This window comes from Corapipo altera, unplaced genomic scaffold, assembly GCF_003945725.1.
Source record: "Corapipo altera isolate COAL_440 unplaced genomic scaffold, ASM394572v1 2, whole genome shotgun sequence".
NCBI lineage: Eukaryota > Metazoa > Chordata > Aves > Passeriformes > Pipridae > Corapipo > Corapipo altera.
The window spans coordinates 6,155,407-6,182,936 of record NW_020884890.1 but is presented as its reverse complement, the minus strand read 5'-3'; the positions used below and the strand labels follow the sequence as shown (position 1 = coordinate 6,182,936).

Here is a 27,530-nt window from a genome sequence, read left to right as displayed (position 1 = left end):
TCTTCAACATTAAGGGTAAGAAATAATTAGGACAACTTACCCAACACTTTATCTATGTGAATAATAGTGCAACATCCCTGTTGTACTTGAGGAAAATAAGCTTGTGGCTGTGAGACATAAATACTGTGCAGTTATCCAGAAACTGTAAACTCTTCCTTCAGATCACCCTTCTTGGACAGAAAGAGGTGTACAGGGGTAACTAAGAACTGTTCATCACCACTGACTGTGTCTATCCCTCTAAAATATTTTTCTTCTGTAGTGAACATGAGTGACCTAATTCTGTTAGCAATTCTTATTTAATAGAATGTGTTATAAACCTAGAATTACGTCAGCAGTGTTGGTGAAGAAACTCCAGCTTTATATCCAAGAATGAGAACAGAATCAGAACCACTATTTACAACAGAAAAGAAGTAAATTAGACCTAGTTCCTTCATTACAGTTATCCATGAATGGATTTAAATGTCACTGTTTTACCTTCACTCAAAATTTTCCAGTGATTTTAGTAGACGTGTTTCAGCCCAAAGAATTCTGGGTGGTAATCCACCTTTTTTATGGGGGACTAGACACAAAACACACACAGTACTCTTTTGCAGGCACAGGAGAAAATGGCACCTTTTAAATAGAGGGAATCTTTATGTCAATTGAAGCCTAAACACACCCTTGCACAACTATTTAACCATTTCTTCTTAAATTACATTATTGTTGTTATTATTATTATTACTTATTCACAGAAAGTCAAATATTTTTTAAAAGAGGAAATTATTTTCACTTGAATGAATAATGACACTGGTATATATCTTTATATGTATATTTATACACAGATGTGTGCGTGTGCATTCAGTATCTTCTCAGCATGAGTAGAGATGCTTGATTCAATGGAATCAATTTTTCCTGAGAGGCAGCTTCTGGCAGCTAGTTACAATACTATGCTCTGAAGTGTTATTACAGTTACAGCTCTGAAGACATGTCATGAGAACAAAAGTTAAGATTTTTGTATGTATTTATGAAATTCTACTTATCTCTGTGGGTAGTAACATATCTTCAGGTACAGAAGAAACTGTCTACAGTGCATTAATATTGATAGTATTATTTGTGTCTTAGAATTATGAATGCAGGATGTTAAAAACATCTTAAGAACTAAGAAGGGATATGTTGCTTCAAAGATAATCCTTCAGGGACAAATCCCAAATGTCAGCTTTAAAAAGCTCCGCATAGCGCATAAACATAACAGCAGGAGGGCTGCAGGGAGTGAGGTAAAAAAGTTGCATTGTAAATACAACTTTGCAAACATGACTCTTATCTCAACTTTTGGTGATTTATTTGGACTTTGCATTTTGCATCTCTCAAAGAGTGGAAAAAGTTGACATGAGTCTCAATTTTCCTTGGTTTGGTCTATGAAACTGGAGATGTGAGTGCACGTGAAATATAAGAAGAGACCCAAAAGTGTTTGTTTTCCATTCTTTGAGGTTTTTTTTTTTCTCTCTAAAGGATAATTCAGTGCTGTTTGAGCTAGAGAAAACCAAACTGCTATAGCCATAGGGACCTTCTCACAACTGAAAACATCGCTATTGATACTTATTTTTCTCTACAATCCACTGTTTTACTGTTGATCAAGCTCTGCCGCAGAGCATCAAGAGAAACACCACAGCTGGCTAAATTTGGATCACTTGCTGTTTTTCAGACAGAAAAAAAAAAGTGGAGAAAAATGTGCTCCCAAATTACTGTTTCTTTTTCCATGTCCTGGTCAAATACAAACAGCTGCAAACTGAGAGTCACAACATTATTGTGCACTATTATAGACTAACAGGAGATGCTGAGATCAACTCTGGTGTAGCCTCAAGGATGCTCACTTGGCAGCATATGCACAAAGCTCTATGTCACCCCAGTACCCCTGGGAACACTCTCCATTGCTTTTCGACAGTGACTGGGACCAAAGAGCTGAAATGTCTAAGAAAGAAGTAAAAACCCCAAAAATTAAGTACTATTGATCTGGAGAGAGACTGACACAGATTGGAAAGCCGCAAAGGAAGAAAGCATTTCAGGGAAACTGTGCGGAAAAGGAAGGAGCCACATAAAAGAACATGGTCTTAAAAACTTGGTTAAGGGAAAAATAAAGAAAAACTAAAAAAAAAAAATAAGAAAAGGTGCAGAAATATTAGACTGGAAACAAGCATATCTAGAAGTACAAATTACTACTATCTAGACAAGAAGAGTATCGGTACAGGAGAGAGAAACTGTTGCAACAATCCCCAGTTTTCTAAGAAGCTGCATTCAGAGAGGATCTGAATTTTACATAGCCTTGCAGGCCCAGGGCTATATAACCAAACATCAGTAAACTCGGATCTTTGCAGCTGTATTGCAAACTCTTTTAACAGAGCAAAACAAAGGGTTCATGTCTCTAAAGGTTTTGCTCTGAGGAAGTCACCCGGGAGGACCCCGGACTGGACCAGGAGGAGGACCCCGGACTGGACCAGGAGCAGGCAGGGAGAGCTACTGCTCAGCTCCCCCTGTCCGCAGCGAGAGCCCTTCCCGGCCGAGGCAGCACGCCGGGGAAGTGAGGAATGTCTTCTGCCAAACTGGCAGACCAGCGTCCAGAAACAAGGGCAGCGCCGGCTGTGAGCTTGTCCGGCTCGCACAGCGGCGGCAGCAATGGAAACCAAGAAGCACATCCCCAGCCACACACCCCTCAGCTAAGTAGATTTATGGAACACCCAAAGCCGCCTGAGAGGGCATTACCCAATGCTGGCAGCGCTAACAAGGAAAATGACCACCCCAATTAATCAATAACCAGGGAATGACAGAGACTACCATTCCCCGGGGAGATGCCTCGGAGCAGAAGGAGGAGCAGCGACCCTGCTGGGACACCGCCAGGCATCGCCCCGCAGCAGCCCCAGCAGCTCCCAGCCGGTGTCCCACAGCATGAGTGTAGAGGGGAGAGTACACCACCCCTCGGGGTGCACATGGGGCCATGAGAGGCACCTGCTCTCAGCAGTGCCTTAGCGGGGTGCCGGCAGCAGCATCGGTGCACACACGGTGGGTGCACCCAGTTCTCTAACAGGCAGGGCTGCACATGGGCACGGCACCCACACACAAAGCATGGGTGCTGCAATGCACGCTGCTCTTAAATGTTGTTGCATGCTTATAAATCTGCAGACATTTATTTTGCAAGTGTCTAGGACTGTGGTTTATCTGATGTGTCGATGATTTCGGTCCTGAATATAGAGTTCACTGATAGCAGATTAAATATGCACTGCTAATAAATAAATAAATTGCTTTAATTTCAATATGCTTAAACTACATGAGCTGACCAGTTTTTCCTTGGAGTAGGGCTGCATGTGCCAGTGATCCTGGATGAAGCTAGGACTGCGTTCTCCATAGTGGCAGCAGTGACAACTGCGTTCTCCATAGTGGCAGCAGTGATACTGGGAACACTATCTATCTTCCACAAGCATCAATTTTAGCATTTTACCTACCTTTCAATGTTCTCCTGATGGTGATCACCATAATAGAGCTATGCACTATGCTCTTTGTGTCAAGCTCCAGACTAATTCTTTCATAGTTCTGGTTTCAAAGACACATTTTTTCCCTTTCCAGTTGCCTGGAATGGCTGTGCAGTATTGGATTATTCCAGAGAAAAGTTTCAGTAGTGAGTAAATGAACTTGTGATTCTTAATGACAGTTGTGGGAGCTCATGTCTTTGCTACTGTCATTGTGTTGCTGGACCATGACTGAAGAAACAACCACAGTTTGATCCGTTAGAGAAATGCAGTGAAATGCAGAGTAACATTGACTATGTGCATATTGAAAAGCTACCTAAAATTGATGCAAGCCAACCCACACTCCCTGCTGATGGCTGGACAGTTAAAATTCAGATCCAAAGCAGGGCATCTTTTAGATCATGAAATTAAAATTTTTATACCAGAAAGTATGAAAGAACACTGGCCTGTTCCTATCATGCAGCACTATAGACTGCTGATGCTGATACTGTCCTGGGTAAATGTCAGCATAAGCTCTGCATTGTAGATACATTTCAATGACGTTCTTGAGTATATTACTCAGGGATTTTAGGAAAAAAAACTACAAAAGAAGAATTGCAGGTCTCAAAATGTTCCATTTCTCGACAGGTTTCATAAAAAAACCCCAAATTCCAGTAGCTGGTGATAAAAATCTCCATTATAGACCTAGCTAAAATAAATAGGGAAATCTGTATGGTCCAGATCAGCACGTTTGCCTGGGTGAACCATCACAACTGATCTACACAAGAAGAAAAACAATCAGAAGACTGTATGTTGCTGAACACCTTATGGATATTTCTACTGCAATAAAAAAAAAGAGAAAAAAGAAAAAAGAAAAAAGAAAGAAAGGGGAAGAGAAAAGAAGAAAAGCTTGCTTTGCGGACTACATTCTATCAGAGGAAAATTATGTATTTCTCAGGGCTACTATGAATTGACTGGAAAAGAGCCTACATCCACCAAACACATGGTTTTATGTGGAGTTGAATAGTATGCCACATCTTCCGTTCCGCTTCCCAATGCAACAGGGAATTTGCCCTAATTTGTTAAGTACAAACACAAAATGTACCTCTGTATCTCCTGTGAACTGGGAACTGCTCTGTTTGAGCAGTGACCCCAGAATACCTCATAGCTCCCACCATGGATCGACTTGCTCCTTTGGGCCAGAGGTGCTCCCAGTGGCACTTCACAGTTCACTGCTCGCTGGCTGCAACGGTTGACATCCTATTCTATGGAAAGAGCACTTGGAAAATCAATAGTTCTCTGCTGATTAATAACTGATTTTTCCACTGACCAAATTGCAACAGTGGCCCCACTACAGCAGGCGGCACAGGCCACACACATGGCTGCAGCTCTGCTCTTAGAGTGACAAAACTGAAAAATTCTTCCTTCCCTCCTTCCCTTCTTCCTCCCTCGCTGCTTTTCTCTCTCCCTTTCCCGCGCACCAGCCGCAGAGAGCTCAGGAATGACGCATCCCAGCGCAGTTCCCGGCCCCGCCGGCGCCGCGCCGGCCGCCAGGTGGCGCTGCCGCCCGCCCTTGGCACCGCGCCCCTGCCGCGGGGCCGGGGCAGCCCCGTGCCGGCCGTGCCGCCACCGCCGCGGGGCCCGCGCGCTGCAGCTGCGGGAGGGTGTTTGTTGTGGATCGTTTTGTCGGTGTTCACATCTGTGTCATCTCGCTGCACGGGTGGGAAAAGTAATCCCAGTAACTCCAGGAAGCAGCAGGACATCTCCCAGCCAGGCTTCCCGGGGAGGTCAAGGACAGCAGATGGTGTGGCGGATAACGCTGAACACCCCAGACAGGCCGTGTGGGCTCTGGACCCACCGCACTGTCTGCAGAGTGAGGGCTGGTGCTTCCCCACTGCAGAGTGAGGGCTGGTGCTTCCCCACTGCAGAGTGAGGGCTGGCTCTGAGGAACGCGGCGGGTGCTCCCGTGTTTAAAGGCTGGAGAGCTCCTTGGGCGGGTAAGCCAGAGGAGCTCCAGGGATCTGCCTAAATCTCGGTGGCAGGATTTCATTAGCATCGCTGTGGGAAGAGCCTGCCCCTGCTAACACAGCCAGGCGCTTGGAGGCTGAAGGCTCCAGGCAGGACTGCTCCTCTCACGGCCTTCCCTTGTCGGCTCTGCTCCAGGGCATCCATGTGATGGCCAGCCAGAGCAGATGGTTCACAGGGGCTATAGGCAAAACTGTTAGATGATCTAATCAAATACTTATTTGATATGAGGCCTTAAATTTACTGAGGGTCTCCTCTCCCGAACCCTGTATGTGTGCCTTGCTAAAGTATATTTCCTTGCAGGCTATCCAGCATGGATAACCAGAAATGGAGAGTTCACCACCCACTTCTACTGTATCAACAGACTATTCTGCTTCACCATTTCAGACATGCTTCATTTCCCATTTGATTTTGTTACATTCTATCCACCTGCCTGGGGTTCCTATCATACCTTTCCCCAGTAGTTTAAAAAGCTATTCAGCATCAAGATTTTTCTTCTCATGAAGATATTAATAACCAAAACCAAAGCAGCTCTCAGTCTTTCTCATAACCCCATCAGCAGAATGTTATTGCCCTTACTTCTTACAGACAAACAGTGTTTGTGCGTGACATGCAGATGGAAACATACACTGGGATGTAAAATCAAAGGTCCTGATTCTCATTCACATGGAAGACCTTTAACTCTAGCAAGTTACTTTACATTTAGATCCAATGTACAGCATCCCTAAAATGTTGGTGTTGGAAAGGGGCCAGACTGTAAATAAGAGTTGACTCTCAATTATTTTTATTGACTTAACACCAAACCACTGATCCTGCTGCTAGGGTTACTGCACTTCTGCCTCTTTGCATTGTTAGACTGACACTCGCATACCCAGAGTCATCTGTGCACTCATCCTAGTATTTTATAGTGGAGTACAAAGATTTATTTCTATCTTATTTTATTTAGTGAGAGCAGAGGTGCAGTTCCTGAGGGGACTGCTGCTCTGTGTTAGAATGGAGATGGGAGACCTGACCGACTTCTCTCCAACCCTACCTTGGCATAACTTCATTCACTCCTTCAGTGGATACACATGCCTGATTTATGTCAGCATTAATAAAATAAGAATCAGGTCTGCTGCTTGTGCCCTAAATTTCCATTACCCTGACCACCTGCTAAGACATCCCTGCTTCTGCATTCAGAAATTTCCTTTGTTCCCTTTCGATGTGCCATTAGTAACAGCTAAATAGGGGGGCTGAAAGGCGATAAATACATCTGCATTTCTAAGCATGGCTGTTGCTTTCTTTCCTTAAAATTACTTACATGTGACATCCACACGCCTGAGTCATTAATTCCCCTTTTACGGATACTGCCTCTGTTATTTTTATGCTTTGTCCTTGATGTTTGCTTACATTGTCCCTGTTTTCCATGTCAGAGAGCACAAGGTGCTGTACCCCATTAAGGATGACTAATACACGGACAGAGAGGAAAAAAAGAGAGAATAAACCAGAAAGAAATGCAGAGTACTTAACTGAAAAACCCTGCTGCTCACATGAAAGCAATCTGGGAAAGGAGACTATTAGAAAGCAAATGCACATGACTGAGGTGGAAATACAATTAAACCACCAGAGTAAAATAACAGAAAATGTAGTAGTAAGGTTAATAATAAACTCCAGTCATGAAAGCATGAAATGTAGAAGGGAAATTACACTGCCAGTCATCATGTCTTTATTAGGAAACTCATTAAAACTAGAGCAGTACCACTCCTTTCAATGGAAAATTTGGATGGGCATGAGCACCATCCAACTGGTCAGCCATGTCCAGGAGAGTTCTGTGGGGGTGCAGAGAAGGGATGATCCTGCTGCAGATGCTAATGCAATATTTTCATTAATTAGTTTATGCACTTACTTTGCATGTGCATCACAAGCACAGCTTATTGCTCACTACTACTCCCTTGGCTTCCTTTTATCTCATTCTGCCTCACCTACCTTGCAATTTAAAGCCCCATATTTCAATTTCATGACAGGACAATCTGTAGCAAAATCTTTGCTCCTCTCTGCTTCAGTCATCCTGGCTCATCTGATTCTTGCTTCACAGCTCTGTTCATACTGCCTGTCCTTCTAGTTTCATGCTTTGCACTTCCAAATCCCCTCCTTTAATTCGTCCTACCCTTTTTCTCCCCCCACTTCTGCTTTTGCTTGGAAGCCAACCCAATGCACTTGGCTCCTTGTGCAGCTGGATCACTGTGTGTCAGGAGCTGGGGATGTTAATAGACTGGAGGAATCAGGAACTTTGTGGTGAACAAGAAGGGGACTAGGTTTGTGTGTAAGTGTGGTTGCCCACATAGTTTTTGCGCAGTATAAAAGGCAATAACAGTGAAATAAAAATTTCGCAAAAGCATTTCGAGTTTGTTTTTTATTGAAAGCGAAAGCTCTGTCAATACAATTTGCTGAGACTCAGAGACCTTTAAATAATTAGAATAACTCCTCTGCATCTGATTTGAAAAGTGCAAGGGTTGCCAAAAAAGATGTTGTTGCCTTGTATTCCTCTGTGGGTATATTATAAGCACACGCTCAAATGTGCATTCATATTGGGAGCTTGTAATCCTTAGCTGTTATTCCCCAACTAGAAAATCTCAAGATAAGGATCCTGGTGCAAAATTTCACAATTTTTTTTTTCAAGCCAGGGAGGCTTGAAAAGACAGAGTTGGGGCTGGGTGCACCATTCCCAGAGACCTTCAAAGCCCTTTTAAAACTTTGTTCCATGCTGTGAAAAGTGCATCTGTTTTGACAAGGAGACTCTAGCATACTATGAACTCTCTAGATGTAGAAACCTACTGCCTCCACGTTTATTTACTGTACCATTCTGTACTTTTAGTCGGTAAATACTGTTATGGACTTTTCCATGGCCACATACTTTGAGGTGCTCTAGCCTGACCTCATGCACAGCCACTGATATTTCGAGGTGTACCTGCTGCAGCATGGATTTGGTTACAGCCACAGCTGCTCTGAGGTGTATCTTCTCCAGTATGGACTCATCCTCAGGCCACAGCCCCTTCAGAGGGACAGCTACTGCAGCACAGACAAAACCAAGGCCACAGATGCTTCAGAGTGTTGTGCTTCCACATGGACTCATCCCCAGGTCATAGTCCCTTCAACTCAAGCTCACAATGGAGTTCCAGCCTGTCCAGTACAGCAGCACAGAAACAGCAGTGATGCCTGGCCATCTGCCAGCCCAGGCACATCACCATGGCTGTTATCAAAACGTTCCCAAGCACAGCAGAGTAGGATGATAAGCAGCACAGCGAGCAGCAAAAGCAAAAAGCAGCCACTAACAAGCACTAGGCTCTAATACACAGTCAGGCAAGCACGCCCCATGGCAAGCACAGGAGTCTACCCATTAATAGCTAAATGGCAAGAACAGCTAAAAATTCAATCTAGCACATTCTAATCAAATCTGTCATTATTGTGAACACTTTGAGCTCTGTGTTGGGCACCAGAAAAGGACTGTTGTGGTTTAACCTCAGCCAGCAACTAAGTTCCACATAGCTGCTCAGTCTGCCCCCTCCCTTCCCCTCCCCCCCCACCCAGTGGGTGGGATAGACAATTGGAAGAGTAAAAGTGAGAAAAGTTGAGATAAAGATGGTTTAACACGTAAAGCAAAAGATGCACATGCAAGCAAAGCAAATCACGGAATTCATTCACCACTTCCCTTGGGCAGGCAGGTGTTCAGACATCCCTGGGAAAGTGAACTCCGTCGCATGTGATGGTGACTCGGGAAGACAAATGGCATCACTCCAAAGGTCCTCCTCCTTCCTTCTTCTTCCCACTGCTTTATGTACGGAGCATGACACCATATGTAGGGTATGGAATGTCCCTTGGGTAGTTGGGGTCAGCTGTCCCAGCTGTGTCCCCTCCCAAATCCTTGTGCACCCCCAGCCTCCTCACTGGTGGGGTAGGGTGAGAAGCAGAAAGGCCCTTTACTCTGTGCAAACACTGCTTAGCAGTAATGAAAAGATTCCTATGTTATCAACACTGTTTCCAGCACAAATCCAAAACACAGCCCCATCCTGGCTACTGTGAAAAACATTAACTGTACCACAGCCCAAACTAGCACAAGATTTTTGAAGAGGGGTCCCATTTTTATAAATATATATGTGTAAATATATATACATTAATGAAACACTGCATTCTACATGAAAATAGGTAACTTCAACACGTGGACAGTGGGGTTGAGTACATCCTCATCAAGTTTGAAGATGACACCAAATTGAGTGGTCCAGCTGACACACTGCAGGGAAGGGATACCATCCTGAGAGACCTTGACAGGCTTGAGATGTGGGTCCATGCCACTGAATTTATGAAGTTCAGCAAGGCCGAGTACAAGGTTCTTCACCTGAGTCAGACCAATCCCCAATATTAGTACAGACTGGGGGATGAATTGGTTGAGAGGAGCCCTGCAGAGAAGGACTTGGGGATACTGGTGGATGAAAAATTCGATGTGAGCTGGCAATGGGCACTTGCAGCCTGGAATGCTCCAGCAGGTCGAGGAAGGTCATTCTTCCCTTCTACTCTGCCCTCGTGAGACCACACCTGGAGCACTGTGTCCGGCTCTGGGGTCCGCAATACAAGAAGATCTGTTAGAGAGGGTCCAGAGGAGGGCCACAAAGATGATTAGACAGCTGGAATTCCTCTCCCATAAAGAAAGGCTGAGAGAATTTGAGTTGTTCAGTCTGGAGAAGAGAAGGCTCCAGGGAAACCATATCATAGCCTTTCAAAATAAAGAGGGGGCTTATAAGAAAGACAAAGAGAGACTTTTTATCAAGGGCTATAATGGCAATGGTTTTAAACTAAAAGAGGCTATATTTAGATTGGATATGCAGAAGAAACTTTATATGTAATGGCTGGTGGGACACTGGAACAGGTTACCTGGAGAAGTTGTGAAATTATTTGATTAATCATTGGAAATGTTCAAGGCCAGGCTGGATGGGGCTTTGAGCAACCTGGTTCAGTGGAAGGTATCCCTTCCCAAGGCAGGGAGGTTGGACTATATGATCTTTGAAGATCCCTTCCAACTCAAACCATTCTATGAACACCAGATATGTAATATTTTCCTTCGAGTTGCCTCTCCAATCCCAAAGAGGGAAAGAAAAGCTGAGTATAAGGATGTGGGAAGCCAGCTGGAGCTGTAACCTCCTCAGTGCTTGCAGCTCCATCCCTGTCCAAGCTGCTGAGGGAGCATGGCCCTGCACATCCTGCTGATACCCCATCCCCAGCATGGCAGGCCTGGTGGGGGGGTGCCAAGGGTAAAAGAAACAGGCAAAGCCAAGAGAAAAGTGAGAGAGAAATATTTATGAGAGTAGAACTGTCTAATGTTTCATGGTATCTTGTTTCCTGTATAGGGAATAGTTATGAAGGGGAGATGAGGGTGAGCGGCAGCTTCGTTTCCAAGAGCTGCCTTTTGCTCCAGCTGTTTGTTGGACTTGCCACTGACAGGATTTGGTCTTGCATGCTGTTTTATCTTTTGATTTTAGCTTACTGTGCCCTGAGGGAGCCTTGGAGAGCTGCATCCCTTTCCCCTGCCTGCCTTTTTTGCTGCTCTTCTCTGTTTTCCTGCAAATTGTTTTCTCTGTTGTTGCAATGGGTTTTCACACTTTGAGTTTCTTTCTAAGGTTTTCAAGGCTGCAATGACCCCCAGTAAGAGATCCGTGGAAGCAAATGAGTTTGTATCAACCAAACCTGGACAAAAGGAAGTGTAATTAACACTTGAAGTCGTCAACACCCTGCTTAAAGGAGAGTGGTGGTAAAGCCAAGCTTTTAGGGCTCGGATCACCACAGGGCTTTGGTGTAGGGCTGACGTAACTGACCCCCCCTCACAGGGTACGTGGATGCCATCCACTTCTGTTGACCGTGGGGGTCCTGGTACCATGGTGGGCCCTGCAGCTAGTGGTGTGCTCTCCCCCTTCCTCTGCTATGCTCCTGGCCAGCCCAGCCCCTTGAAATGCTGGTCACAGAGGAATGGGCAGGGATGTGAAGGGTCGTGGTGGCTCCTTTTAGACACACTATGGACACGGGGGCTGTCTCCCAAGAGAAGCACAAGAAATATTGATTCATAAACTGAGGGAAAAAACTAAAATGCCTGGAGAATGCTCCTGGCCAGCCTGGCCCCTTGAAATGCTGGTCACAGAGGAATGGGCAGGGATGTGAAGGGTCGTGGTGCCTCCTTTTAGACACACTATGGACACGTGGGCTGTCTCCCAAGAGAAGCACTAGAAATATTGATTCATAAACTGAGGGAAAAAACTAAAATGCCTGGAGAAAGCAGACCCCATATTTTATTTAACACCTCTGTGATCAGTGAACGCCTCACTTTGAGAAAGAGTGAAATGCAGAGTCAGCACTTCCACATCCTGGGAGGGCTCCAAGCAATACCTCCTGCCATACCAGATGAGAGCACCAGGTGATATGAAAACCCTTTTTTTTTCCTCTCTGGCCCTGTGGTTCCTACCCTCACTGCTGCCCATCCGCTGACAACACTTCAGTCAGTCTATAGAAATCACAATTTCTTTCTTCCCCTCATTTCTGGCATCACTGGCATTTATCTCCACAGAGAGGACATGCTTTTGGAAGGTGACAAATGTGGGCTTAAGGCATCCCACCTAGGTTTGGACTGAAGGTAATTGCTGAGCTGTTCAGTCAAGAAGATGCCAGGGCAAAAGAAGTTTGTCGAATGCTGGAATTTGCACATGGGGACACATCACGTTTAGGTGTCTGCGGGATGGTGCTGCTGCTGAAAAGAAAGGTTTCTGGGTGGCACTGGGTCATAAAATTGAGGTTAAGAGAATCAGACCTTTCATAAGTGCTAGTCCTAATAGAGGATGGTAAAAGGGGAAGAATCAACTGTGCATTTCAACTGACTGTATAGTAGTATAGCCTCTACATTTATTTCTCCATCAGTTATAGTCAAGCTTTAGGAGAAACTCTTGAAAACATGTAAATAAGAAGTGACAGAATGCAGACCTTAAACATCTACCCCAGTAGCCTAAAAGAAGCTTTTAATAAAGGAGAAAATAATCCTCTGATAGAAAATAAACCCATGGGAAAAAAATAGGCAAAAGCTGTATATATGCTGGGATTCAGGGGAGGAAGAAGAGGGTTTTCCTTTGGGATTGGAATGGGATCCAGAAACTGTACTTGGAAAAAAAATATATCCTCTAAACTCCTCCCAAAATTGTGCAAGTATTTGCAGTCCTTGAACACCTCCAGCTTTCCTCTCCTGCAGTGGATGAGGTTCTCACTATATGGCCTTCTTCACTATGAAATTTAAATTACTTAACTATAAATTGCTTTCCGAACAGTGGCACCTTGTATTTTAGTCAAAGTCACTGGCGATGTGTCTAGGTTTCCTGGAAATGCATTCAGAAAGACTTCTATTGATTTAGACTTTCATGCAGATCTATTCTTCCCAGCAAAATTCTCTGGGGGCTGAAGTTTGTTTTTCAGACCATGCTCATGCCAAACAATCCTGCAGCACCAGTATGACAGGGCACTTGACAAAAGTGGCTTGGGGAAGATAGAGACATGGAGAAAATAATGTAAGAAAATTCTATTATTCTGGATGTTTACTTTGATTTTCTTCCTCCTGGTTTCTCCCCTAGACCTTATTCTGGTGTGAGGCTGGGATGAGCGACTGAGCCTGCCTATGGCACATGGTGGAGCTGTGAATTATTTTGGCCCCAGCATCACAGTGAACCTTGTGCAGGTGTACCAGTGTATCTGCATTGACAGATTAATGAATCCACGTAAGATCAACCCCTGTGCACGCTGATGCAGGGAGACTATCAGTTACTTTGGAGTCCTCAGCTGTTAAAGGAAAGAATAGAGCTCTGAGGAGCTGCAGGGGACAGAAGTATTACAGAGGAGGGAGCTCTTTGCCAGCCTGTGCTGAAGCTGGAGAAGAAGTAAATGGACTTATCCAGGACCCATTTGCTTTTTTTTTCCGTAAGACTGGTAGGACTGCTCCTGCTTAGGTGGAGATGCATTTAAAATTTGGGGTTAATAAAATTCTATTGTCCCTTTATGCTCTGCATTAAACAAGAGCACTGAACACAACTCTGTTTTGAGCAGGTTTGATAATGAGACCTCAGGAAAACAAGAACAAGGAATTGCAAAGGACGAAGCTTCTCCTTGGAAAGGTGTCCCTTAGGCAGGGCTGCGTGTCTGAGTGCTCTGCAGCCAGGCATCACCTCTTGGGTCACCAACAGTGACAAAGCAAGAGGCAGCACAGATGGAACCAGCACTTCACTTGTGCCTGAAGAGCACACCTTTGGCCAGGACTCACTGAAGGAGGCAAGAGGCAAGAAGCAGGCAAAGCCCTGGAAAGTTTGGAGTTTTGTCTTTGATTTTTTGGGGTTTTTTTCTGTAACTGGGGAAGAGCTGGTTATCAGGGGAGGCAGATAAAGCAGCTGGGCTGTACCTTAGCCAGTGCTGTTTAGATTATTCAGGAGGTACCATGTACGTAATTTAGCATCGTGCAAACTTCTGCAAAAAGATCCTGTCAGAAAAGTAACATCACTCTTCCTATACTTACTTTACTTAATCTTTATTTTTTGAAATCCGAGAGACTAGACAACATTTCTTTGCAGAGTTTTTTCTTATTTAATATTTTACATGTTCCTTATATCACTTCGGTGCCTCCTTCTTTTTTGTTTGCTTTTTTTCTCCTAGTTGCAATGTTAAGAAATTATACAAGTTTTATTTCCAGGAAGCTATAAGCAGTTGAAGAAAAGGTTTGAATAATGAAAATGTCTGGTTTATTGCATTTCTGAATAGACCAGCAATACCTGGAAGGTATAAAAAGCATGTAGCTCCCTATTGAGGAGAAAAGGTCTGTTTAACACAAAAAAGTCTATTTAGCATTTACTGTAAGAGCTTAAAAACTTCTCATGTTTCTTTTAGTTTTCTACCTCTGTGCTATAGTCACTTATAGTCTCTGAAATTAGATTATGAATTCTCTCTGACTGGAACTTCTTTATGTGCAACCAGTGCTGTGAGACCTTCATCCTAGTGCATTCTCTGTGACTAATTGTTCTCTGCAAAGAAATAGTATACAGATGAGGACAAATGCCTTTATTTACTCTGTAGTCATATGAACTACACAATAGGAATGTTACACAGAAAGCATTAGACAAACAGTGTCTGATGCTCTGACCCTGTTAAAGTCAGTGTCAAAACTGCCACTAAGCTACAAAACAGCAAAAATTTCATTTCGAAAATCTAGCAGCTCTTAACATCTGACCTGACATTGTGAACAGATGAATATGCACCTGTATGAAAAGCCTGGGTGAGCACACCCAGGATTTTAGGTGATGGTTTGCATCTATACCAGAAAAACACTCCAGTATAAGAAAGAGCAGCTGTGCTAAAGAAACTCCACAAACCTGTATTCAAAAAATGTTGAAGAGCAAAGTTGACATCATTCATAAAAAAATGCAAGAACATGAGGAATCTGAAAAAATAAGGATGATCATTGCTATGTGATGCATACGAGCACAGATATTAAATGGTTTTTGAAAGTAATTTTATCTTGTTTTCTGCGTGGGCAAACTTTATTCATGTATGCTATAAATACAGGTAGAGGTGAAGGCAATGAATTATGAGAACTAGCAAACCCAGCTCTTAAAATAATGTATATAATTTAATACTTAATCCTTTAAAGGATTATGAGAAAGAGAAGTTATTCAAACTTTACAATAAATAGTGATCTATAAAGGACCGGTCTTCTCGAGGAATGATTTTGTGACTGTGACTCCATCTCTACTTCATAATCTAGCCAGCAATTGATATAGTATTGAAGTAAACTTACTGATCATACAAAGCATGGGATGGAATTTGAAATCACTGAGGTGAGGTTTTCTGAAAAATCTACCCAAATATACATAGTATTTTAAAAGAAATATGAATGATGCACATTCCATGAAATTTCTTTTTTTACATTATTAATGACCAAAAAAGTTGATTTTGACCAGATAGATAATGGAATTAATTTCAAGAAGAGCAAAGGACAGATTGTCTAGACAGACTAGCTTTATTCATATGACCTGGTTCTAAGAAAATTTCTCCAGGAATATTTCAGGATTTATCCTGAGCAACCTCTGAACTGTTAATGGTCATTTCTGAAAATTGCAGGTGGACAGGGAATCCCAGAGGACTGCAAAAAGGAAAACAAAATCTATCTTTAGAGCAAGGCTAGAAAGAAATCTATGGAATACACAGTGATGGATTAGTTTAACTTCATTACCTGGAAATGCTCTCACTGAATGGTCACTTAATAACCAATAAAACAGACAATATACAGTTTTGGTCAGAGCAAATCACATGATATCATTCTAAAAAAAAATCCAAAGCATGGATAGAAATCTAGCAAGGACATGAGGGACCACAGATAGAATTTATATTGACTGTACTACAGCTTTTGACAATCCCACACGATGTTACCAGAAGCCAGCTGAATAAAAATGATCCAGATAAAATTATGAGGTGGATGTACAACTGATTGACAATTACTATTTGAATTTATCATTCAGTGCGTTCCTTAAATGTGATGAAATAAGAAGTAGGGCCCTGTAGAAGTTTATCCTGATCAGTTTTATTCTGCTGCAGAAAAGGATCCAGAAGATGACAATGGATTGTAATTGGAAGTGCAAAATATAGTGCTGCTGCAAGACATTCAAATGACCTTCTGGGATGCATTAACAGGTATAAAATACAGAAAACAGTTCTTTTACTCAGCTTGGCATTAGTGACCTTAGCTGGAAAACTGTGTCCATTTTTGGGATAGGTATTTTTAGAAGAATGTAGCTCTATGAATCACACAGCTCAGAGGTGAGCAACATGGATGGTAAGGCATCTGACTTCTTCAGAATGGCTGAAAGAATTCAAGCTGGCTTCTAGGAAGAAGACAAGGATGAAGTGAATCTTCACATGCACGAAGTATATCTTTCTCCAAAATCAGCAGGAAAAAAAGTAATCTCATTTGCTGAAAGGTAATTTAGATTAGGCATTATCCTTTTAATTGAAAGGGCAATTGAGCATCGGTTACTGCAGAGGCTGCCAGCATCCTCTACAGTGAATATTTTTAAGAGCAGCTGAGGATGGTGTAAATCTGCTCAGTTTTATCTCAAGGATGGAGATAGACTAAATCAAGGGTGCCATCCACAGATTGCTTGGATAATTTGCCCACTCTGTTGCCAGCCAGAAGTCAGCAAGTCTTGGCTGAGCTGTTTGGGAGTGGCAGCCTCTGACCAGCTCATGGTTTCATAGAAAGATCTCTCCTATGGTGGGTGAATGTTATCTTCCCTGATCAGAGAAGGACCAGAGATGTCTGGGGAGGGTAGTGGTTGAGAGCAGGCTGTTGCCATTGCAGTTTGTCTGCTCAGAGTTCATTCTGTCCTCAAGTCTGACAATTACCTTGAAAATGAGGGAACCATTTACAGGTTATATGAAATATGAGGGTGGCAGCAGTGTACTCCCACATTTGCAACAGGAGATGACTAAGCAGCTGTTCCTGGTCTCAAAATATCTATATTGAGGTCCTGGGATACCTGGTGGTCCATGAGTCTGGAGTTCAGTGGTCCATAACTGGCTACAGAATCGTGATGAAGTTATCCGCCACTGTTTGAAAACATGTGCAAATCATTAGATGAAATGGCATCTTGATGTCATTTTCAACCTTACACTGCAGAGATTTCTGTGAAGTAGTGGAATAGTTTCACTCCTCTTTGTAATAGCGGCAGGACTAAAGATGGAAGAACAAATAATAGATTAAAAAATAGTACAGTTTCAGTATCCACTAGTGATAGAGCAAGTTTATGAGACTTTTCTCTTTATATAATACATCGATGCAGGTTTGGAAGAGCTGGTATGTTAAACTGTGCCATTTGAGATTTAAAATTTATCTCATCTTTAGTGAAAACTGGGGGCAAATAGCTGAACTATATTAAACTGAATTACTTGAGAATTACAGTGTAATTTGAGAGGAATGTTGTGACAAATACAACTTTGTCTTGTATTTACACAAAGGATGAAATGCTTTTTTCTTTTCAAATGCCAAAACTGCTCAAGGATTTCTGAAAGAATAATATTCCTTAAAACAATATGACAATTCTAGATCCTTAAAGTTCCATCAGGAAGAAAAAGGTCTTACCAGGGAAGAAAAAAAATTTCTACATATGGTATCTGACTGATATGTGCTGAATTTTAAGCTGCAGGGCAAGAAATCTGTGTGAAATACCTGATTTTCATGCTTTGGTACTTCAGGTCTGTGAAAGCCTTGGTGTCATTACACTGGCACATCAGGTTGGATGAGGGTATATTTTTACTTAGAACCTGCTTCTTGTGCTTATCAGAGAAGTCCCTTAGCATACTAACATCTGGTACAGACCTGAAGGAGAGACTGATCTGCCTGACAATAAGCCCCAAGCACCATCTGAAGTCACAGCCCTAGATGCAAGCCCCAGCAGAACACAGCAGGAGTGGCCCATCTCTAATGCAGGATGGTGCTTTCATCCAGCCCTAAAAAACTGTGGTAAGTGCTTCCACATTTCTATATACATCCTCACCCTTAAAAAGATAAGAAATCAAGGTGTTTGAACGTGATGAATAGCAGTGTAAGCTGTTTACATAATCACTGTTTACATTCTGTATGGAGGATAGAGGTGACAAAATCATCTCGAAAAAAATTGTCAGTGTTGATAAAGACCACATCAGTAAACAGCAGATTAAGCAGGACGAAGAGAGCCTTACAGCCCAATTATACATAATTTGCCATGGACATGGTTTGAGAAAAAAATGCACACAATGACTTAGAGAAAATTGCTTAGCTTGGCCACATCCTTATTAAAAAAACAAAAGTGCCTGAGGGCAAATTGTCCTTGAAAAATAACTCCTGGGAATAACAGCGTGTCTTCATCCTTTGCCTTGTGATGAAGAGGAGCCTTTTTCTCCCACTCCCCATCCTCTGAAGCTATCCTGAGCCTCTTCAACATCTACCTGATGTTTGCTCACAACTGCTTAGACATGGCCCCTCACCCTTGGAGAGCCAGAATCTGCATCACTAATCTGTTACAGGCCTTCAGCAACTCTTTTTCTGGGATCTATGTGGTGATTTCATCCTACCTTACATCCTAAGTACCACAGATCTTGGAAGTTGCTCTCCCATCTCTGGTCTGCTGTTTTATCCAATGAGCATTCCTGCATCCTGCCTCAAGTCTTATTCCCACCTTTTCCTGCCCTCGTGCATCAACTGCAAGCACAAAGGCAAATCAAATCACCAGGGAAGTGAGTGTATGAGCCTACCAGCAGTCTAAGGAAAGTGTCTCTGCCGCTGTGTTTTAAGTCAGCTATTCATGAAAAATGTTCCACCACACCTTCAGCAATGATCCTGTGGGGAATGTGTTGATCATATTTTAGAGTGACAGTCAGCTTATAACAAGTATTCAAAGTCAGAACTTATAAGGAGAAGAAAGGTGGTGACTTGTGGTTCACGGTTTTCAGGTACTGAAAAGGAGAATTTAGAAAACTTTTATAATTCCATTAAATTAACACATATTAAGGACAGACTGTCAAAAATAACAGCCTTAAAAGGACTGAAATTATCTTTCCTAAAGAGTTGAACTATGATCTATTGGCTAACAGTCTTTAAAATTAATAACAAGAGAACAGGCTAGAAGACAAAAGGAATCTTTTAAGGAATATTTGGATGAGTTGAAATTACTTTTACAGTGCTGAAATTCCAGAAATCACTGAAGACTTTGTGAGTTTGTGGGAAAAGGGGAAAATCATGAGGAAAAATACCATGAACAAGAACAATCCTGAGAAGGACAGCCATATCATCCCCTTTAAAATGAGGGAGTAGGATTATGTACAGAATACCTAGCTAGAGAACAGTACTATAGAAATGGACCTATAACAGATGACAGAAGGAATCTAATTGTTCCAAGTATCATATGGAAGGCATGGATGGTAAACAATATTCTTCTTATGGCACTGCTAAGATCTTGATCAGAGCAATATTTATTGTATTGGAGTCCATACTTTAAGAAATAAACAGAGGTAGTGAAAAGACCTTTATTTATTATGCATTAAAAATAATTTCTAGGGAAAAAATTGCTTTTTGTAGAAAAGCAGTTATGAAGGGGAGGTATTGGTGATAGTTGTCTATGCTGCTATAAATGTGAAAGTGGTCAATTATTTTCCATTTACAAGGAGAAAGTAACCTGTGAATATATCATAACATTAGGACTTGTGTTAAATATCAGCTGAACTTTCTTGCCATCAGCACAGTCAGGTACTATATCAGGAGATGGCTGGATTATCATCATGGGAAGTTTACATGATTGCTCCTGATTTGAGGCCAGTGGTTGGTCTATGTGACCTTTTGTTTCCATCATTTCTACGTTTTTTTCTTCTTAGCACATACCTTGATTTTTTAAGCAATTCAGTTTGTGCCACGTTCAAATTCCAGCTGCAAACTCTTGTTTTGTTGCCCATATGCTCTCAAGCACAGAGCAGTGTGCTGTGCTTGACAAACTAGAAAGCTCCAGGGACATCCTGTTGGGACAATGCAGAGAAGAAATACTAGGAAGGTAAGTAAAGAGGGAAGGAGGAATATATTAGCTTTGTGGCTCAGTGGCAAATATCACCAGTGTTACATATACCATCGAAGTAGCGCCAGTTCCTCAGTGCCACTGAACCCAGGTAACCTGGAGCTGGGTTTTGCAATCTCAGCAGAAGGATACTGTGTAACTTGTATATTTACAGTATCATGGCCATTCCAAGGCTCAACGAGAATTTCAGTGTGGGAGAAGATGCCATGAACAGATGGAAAGGCAGCAGTAATCTGTAGCCGTAATTTTCAAGGCATGCAGGCCAACTAGGTGCTGACCAAGACCAGCTGTCCCTTCTTTTTCGTCTAGAGTATTTGAGAGAAAAAAAGAGGCAGAGTTTCAAGTAACACTCCCGCCCATGAGTTTCTGCTTGGTGTTAATACAGTGTGACCTTTTTCCCACTGCTGTCTTATCCACTACAAGGATGCCATCTTCACTGCCTTGGAAGCACCACCATTCACATCCTGCACCAAGAAGCGGCAAACTCCTCTTTCTTTTTGGTAGTACAGGCAAAATTGGACCTGTACAGGCAAGCCTATTAAAAGGAGAAAAATGTGGGCTTAGGGCGGAAGTAGTTTGAAAAGGTGCCTGCTCTCACCTAGCCATAATAAATCCTCAGCTGTTTGTGGACTGTAAGGTTATTGGACAGAGATCACACCTTCATATGTGCCTTTTTATGTCACCTGCCTGATGTCTCCTAGGATCCAATACAAGTACTTATACAAAACATGTAAGAGTATATAGTAAGGAAATATCCCCTATTTTGCCAGCTATCTCCCCAAACTCCTGAGAGGTTTGGGAAGGCAGGTGTATGCTCTAGGTCTTTGAAATTATCTGAGGCAGTCTTCAATTACTCAAACACTACAGTGCCATAAAACACTCATCATCTCAAAAATGCCATAAACCACTTATTGCCTCGAAGATCCATCCTAAACACCCATTTTTAAAGTATATCTTTATAAAAAACAGAACAGTCCTGACATTTATTTCCGTATGACAAGGACCAACCAGAATTAAATATGTTATGAAACAAAGTCCCTGGCCAAGACAAGGGGAATTTTCTATCTGCTCGTTCACAATGTGAGGTGTCACCCAGCTGCCTTGCAAGACAGTTTGCAAGCCTTGTCATATAGTATCCACTTACCATTGTGATTGCAAGCTGTCTGAGAGTTACTGCTGTCAGCCCAGATCCAGTTTTGAGAAGTGATATAGAAGATAACAGATTCACACAGCACTGATTTAGTCTTCATGTAGGGTGAAGCATGCTTGCTGAGAAGTTTGCTTGCACCTGGCAGTGCTGATTGAAATCCACACCTGGTTATGCCAAAACTATTTATTCTGTCAACAAGGCATCTTGTAGGTCTGAAACATGAAGGTGTGGGAGGTTCCTTTATAATTTCAAGAGAAACTGGAGCAGAACCTTTGACTTCTCAAGGACAAAACACAAAGGAAAACAAAACAAAGCACAAATCATCAACTTGATATTCTTACCAAAAAAATCACAACACAGTGAAAGAAAACAGTTTCTTCATGAGAAGTAATTCCTAGACTGTTCCTTTTTTGAGGACATTTCAGTAAGTTACTCTTTGAGAGCGAAAGAAGAGCTTATATGCCTGAACACTCATCTGCTTGGGTTCTTTTTTACTGCATCATGTAGTCTACTAGAAGATATGTCTCCCTATGAGCTTGCCTGACATTTGCTAGGACACTGGTGCTAGAACAACATTACTTCACTAATATAACATTACATTACAAACAAAACATGGAATAAAACATTCAACCCTCTTGGTATCAGAACCAAGGGTCAAGTAGCCTTTTTCAGTCTTCAAGGCTTTTAGCTTTCATCTTTTCCTACCCGGGGTCTGTTCAAAATATCAGCAAACTGACCAGGTACCAGGACAGAGAGAGAGCTCAGAGGCTTCTGATATGAGTTATAGAAATGCAGGGGAGTGGTAGGCAAACAGCATAAGAATGATCCTCTTCATATTATCTGAAAAGGTAGATTTAAAAGAAGACTAAGAGTTTACATTTCTGTTAATAGTCTTGTAACATCGGGGTGGGGGGGTATGCATTCAGCTTTCTAGGTTGAAAAGCAAATAAAACCTTTCACTTCTGTGTAACTATGTTGCCTGTGAAGGTTATCTCTGGAGATCCCATTTTTTGTTCTGCCTCACCAACCTTTGCCACTTGAACAAATGCTGTGGTTGTGAGATGTCGCCTGGAAAAGCTCAACACCAGTGGGAGGCTCAGTGGCACAGATTTCAGAGGTGTTTGCTGGCAGCAGATATTTGGTGAGACATTGATTTCCATTTATACCACACCTGGAGGATCTCCGCTGAGCAGGTTATTTGCACATCCGTTTCCCACCTCTTCCAGTCTTCATCACCTAAGCCCCTGGCACAGAAGGATAATTGAATCCCCCTCGAATACCACGTCACACCTGCCTCACCCTGCTCTGTCCCTGTGTGGCGTTTCAGAGCTCCGGGAGGCAGGTGTGGCACCTTGCTCGTACCAAAAGCCCATGACCACAGAGGTCCAAATGAGCATTTGCAGCTCTTCTTTCCAGGAATCTGTCACTGGTTGCTATAGTGATAAACAAGTTGGCTTATTAGAAAAAGGAACAAAACACTAGAGAAAATTATTTCAAAATGGCCTATGTGCGTACATAAACACGCAATCTCGCTCCTCATTGTCAGCTTGGGCAGCTGGTTTTTTTTTTCTGAAACAGCATGGACAACATATACATTATTTTAGCAAGTCCAGCCCAATCTCCACTGTGTTTTCTGACACACAGTATCCTGTGTGAGGGAGTGGGGCTTTCCCATCTGAGCTGGATGATTAAACTTCTTGGAGGCTTCCAAAACTGGATAGCGTAGGAAAATGTGCTCTCTTAGAAAAACTGTTAGGTGATCTAATGAGGCTGAAATAAGTCTAAAGGAGCAGGAGAGGACATAAGAAATTATGCTTTTGCTGCATCCTCTACTGAGGCTTCATTTTTTTTACCTTTCTTTGCCCCTTGCTGATGCCAAGATACCTCTGTACAGACACTTAGGGTGGCAATCTGTGCCTGTCAGATGGCAGAACATTACTTTCTCTGTAGGATGCCTGGCTTACACATTGGTCTTTTGGGCCTTCACCAACATGTAATAAGCCCGTTTTCATTTGAACCTCACAGTGACTCACCGAGATCAGGCTTGTGCCCTTGGGTGTGTAGTAGACAGGGGATGTTCTTTGACACTCTTGTGAGATGCAGCCACCATGCTCTTTTTTTTTGCCTAATTACACATTTTGATTGACTGAGTGATGCCAGAAGGTGTAAATTCAAACACTAGAAACTACAATGCCTGTATTTCATTCAGACAGGCAGGGCTAGTCTTTTGTCTGCTGTGATTTGAGTCACCTGGCATCTGGATTTACCCATCACAGAAACCAGAGCTAATTACCCACCCCCAGTTACCACCAGTCACCGCTGTTGAAAGAAAAACATGAAACAGCACAAAGAAATGAACCATCCTTGGGTTTAATCTATTCATTTACAGTCATGTGAAATAGAAACTATTACTCTGCAGTGTTTTATCCACTAGTTGAAAATAATTGCACATTTTTATATGTTTACCCAACTGATTTTGCTTCTGCTTCCCATGGGACTGTAATAGTTCTATCAACTGCAGAACCCACAAAACAATATATTTTAATAGCTTTATTTCAAATAGTATCTTATAACTCAGACCATCTTTCCAATAACTGAAAAAAAACCCCAAAAAAACCCAAAAAACCAAAACCCAGTTTGTAACACTGTACCTAGCTTGAGGAAATCCTAGTGTTCAGAAACTGAGTGGAAATTCAAATGGAGCAAGCAAAAGGCTTGGCCAGCTTGTTCCCCTGCCAGGCATGTCTAGCTGAGAGGCTGGGTGGGAGTGCTGGGTCACAGGGGAAGCCTCTAGATGGAGCTGCCTGATGAGTGAGTGACTCTGAGTTGGGAGGGGGAGAAAGGCAGAAAGAACAGAATTGTTTTAAGAATGTGGAAAAGTACATCCATGACACAGCTATAGCAACTCTCCTGCCATGTCTATCCTTTTCTACAGATATTGGAAACACTGAAAGCAATGAAGAAGAAAGGAACTGGGGCACACTTTTTCTGGCTAACATTACACCCCTTACGACTGCATCCAGCCAGTGTCTGCAGTGTGCTCCAGTTTGAAAAAAGCCTCTGTGGGCCTGTAGAGAATGCTCCCAGAGATGAGATTTCTTTTGTATCTGTGTGCGTATCACACTTGCACACACACACTGCTTTCTAGCACTGTGTCGGTCGAGCATTCTCCTGCCACAGCCAGGCATCGTCTGATGGTAAGAAGCACAAGAAACTGAAGCAGAGATAGTTTTTTTAAAAATAAATGAAAAATTTGGTGCCAAGTCCTGACACATCTCTGAAAAAAATCTTTGGAGGCCGGGGGCAGCAATCACACCACCATAATAGATGAGCCGAGCCATAAACTACTGCAAACAAACAATTCTGGACCAGATCCTGAAGAGAAATGCCTGCCCACACACTCTGATGCAACCCAGAATATGCACTGTGCTGCATACTGTGTGCGAAACCATAGGAACAGCCTGAGTCACACAGTGATTGGTACCATCCATCACAAGTTAGAAACTCGTCCTTTGTTTTGGAGTCGCACCTGAGGCCTCAAATCAAATGTGACAATTTTTATAATAACCTGTGCTAAGGTGTTTGGCAGAAAAAACTATCTCTGTAGACTGTTTGCCTCTACAAATGGAGTGGTTATTTGACTGGGTTCCTCCAATTTCCAGAGGAAGAACATTCTGCTTTGCTTATCAAGAAACAACAGTTTAATTAATAGCAGTTGGCTTGTATGTAGTACCTTCATTCTGTTTTACCTTTCCATCTAAAATAATCCACTGCTAAACCTTACAGAAAATGGTGTTGCATTATTTGATATCCCATCTGATGTATCTGACTCATGACCTCCCAGTCCATTCCATGGCGGTTCTGAAGGACAAATATATTTGTTGAGATTTGTTATCAAGTGACCACGTGTCTCATATTGTTATGTTACAGCAAATGCTAGATGAGTAAATGCAGTAAATATTTGTTAGCAAGTGTAGAGAAACACATAGTTACCAGCTTTCAGGAACACAATTAAAGAGACGGAAGATCACCACACAGTTCATTGGGATACCTCCCTGGTGCTTAGTTACTGTTTGTGCTCCCTCCTAAACTGCTTCAATTACATTCAGCTATTCTTATTGCTGCCTTTACTAAGGCATAAACTATTAAGTATCCTCTATAGGCTGAGCTCTGAATACAAAACACAGGTTCACTAAAGATAATATTTTGGATGAAAAAATAATGTAGTACTTTTAAAATATTATATGTTTGACTATAAAGAATGCCAATTAAACACATCCATTTGTAACTCTTAGTTTCTAGGTTCCGTCCCAATAGTTTTTTAAGAATCCTGACATGGGATCATATAGTATCTAGAAGTGACTAGCTTTGAACTAACTTCTCCAAATGACCACTGATTTTCAAATGAGAACAAGCAATAGCTTCTTGGTATGTTGCTTTGATACACGTTTGCCTTATCTGAACAAATTATCTCTGTAAATAGGATTGTTCTGGAAATGAGAAAACAATGGTATGCTCAGTCACTGGAGAGAGATCGAGTTCAAGTGATTGTCCTTTGGATAAAATGGATCAGCATAAAACCACCAACTGTAATTTCAGGTCCAAGACATTTTTCATTTGGATATATCAAACTATTTATGCTTGCTGCATTCCTCCATATTATTTCATTAATCACATAACAACCCTTCCACTTCTCCATTAACCATGCTAACTCTAATTAGCTCTCTGCTACACAGATGTTTCCTCATGTCGATGTTCAGTGCCTGGCCATGTGTCACCCTAACTTTCACATGAATTTCACCTTACATTACATCACTTCAATGTCCTATCTGTGTGTGAGCCTGCTGGGTTAATACGTCCTTTTGAATAACAGATTGATTGCAGATATATGTGAATGATAGATAGACATGGTGTCCACATTATCTGCATTTGTTATACACATGCAAATGTGAAGGATGCATATAAAACTGGAACGAAAGCAGTAGTTTAAGCTCAGGAGGCTGGCATGAAGGCACGACTGATTTCTCTAAGCCAAGCTATTCCTACCAATAAGTCAATGTATCAGTGACAAATCACTCTGTTTCTGATCTCAAATAGCTCACGAGCCAGTGAGATCATCATTCGATCTAGATGTTTTAATCCTAGAATCGTGGAGAATTCTGTAATTTGCAAACTCTACTGCTGTGCTTCTGTGCTCTTATCCAGCTTGAAGTTTTAAAAACATAATTCAAGCTGTAAGGAAATGTTTAGTTATGACAGCAGGGAGTGTTGAAAAATGCATCGGAAACTTCCCTGGGAGGAAATGATTCGTAAGAGGTTTTAGACTGTGCATTTCATGTGTGTTGCAGCACACGATGAATGCCTTTTCTCAAAATAAAGAGAGGTGGATTATTACGAAATTCTGATACACGTAACCTTTTCAAAAAGGAGCTGTGATCTCTGGGGAAGCAGCTCGGCAGAACAACGGGGAGATGCGGTCCGGGCTCGCACGGGCTCGCAGGGCGGTGCGGGTGATGTGCGGAAGGCAACACTTACTGACGGGCACCGACGGGAGCTGCGGAAAACCGCTGCGTTATCTACAACTTCTTACTTCGGCATGGCTCGAAATATTCCTCCCTTAAAAAAAAAAAAATAATAATAAAAAAAATAATCCAGTCGACCCAAAAATGAAGCGAGCGACTGCCCGCCACTCCGAGGGGTAAGTACTCAGGCACGGACCCTCCGCCTAGCCTAGCCTAGCCTAGCCTAGCCTAGCCCAGCCCAGCCCAGCCCAGCCCAGCCCAGCCCGTCGGGCGCTGGCGCGGTGCCGGGGAAGGCGTCCCGGTCGCGGAGAGGAGGAGCCCCCCCAGCTCCCCGTCCCCTTCAGCCGAGCCCCGGCGCCGCCCCCCGAGGGCAGCGAGCGGAGCTCTCCGGGCCGCCGCCGCCCCCTCCCCGCGGCTCCCGGGGGCGGCAGCCGGAGCGAGGCGGGGCGGGAGCCCCCCCGGCCCCCGCCCGCGGGGACCCTCGCTCCCGCCTCTCCGCCCGCCCTCCCCTCCCCGCCCCCGCGCACCGCCAGAGCCGCCCGGGGAAGCGCAGGAGAAGGAGCGTCTCCCCAGAGTCCCCGCCGAGCCCCCGTCCGGCGATGCTGAGGGAGAAGCGGGAGGAGGACGAAGGGCGGCCGAGGGCGGAATAGAGGCGCGGCAGGAGCGGGGCCGGGCACTGGCCCGCCGGGCTACGGGAGGGCACCGCGGGGAGCCC

At 43.0% G+C, this 27,530-nt stretch overlaps 1 long non-coding RNA gene across 1 annotated transcript; it reads right to left on the bottom strand.

Moving 5' to 3' along the window:
• Positions 1–17,211: 17,211 nt before the first annotated feature.
• Positions 17,212–27,524, bottom strand: LOC113947809. The gene is made up of 4 exons (XR_003527878.1): positions 27,343–27,524; positions 26,709–26,909; positions 21,288–21,505; positions 17,212–17,274 (listed from the first exon to the last, which is right to left on the bottom strand). It is a non-coding gene; the product is annotated as an uncharacterized LOC113947809 (long non-coding RNA).
• Between the last annotated feature and the right edge of the window lie 6 nt (positions 27,525–27,530).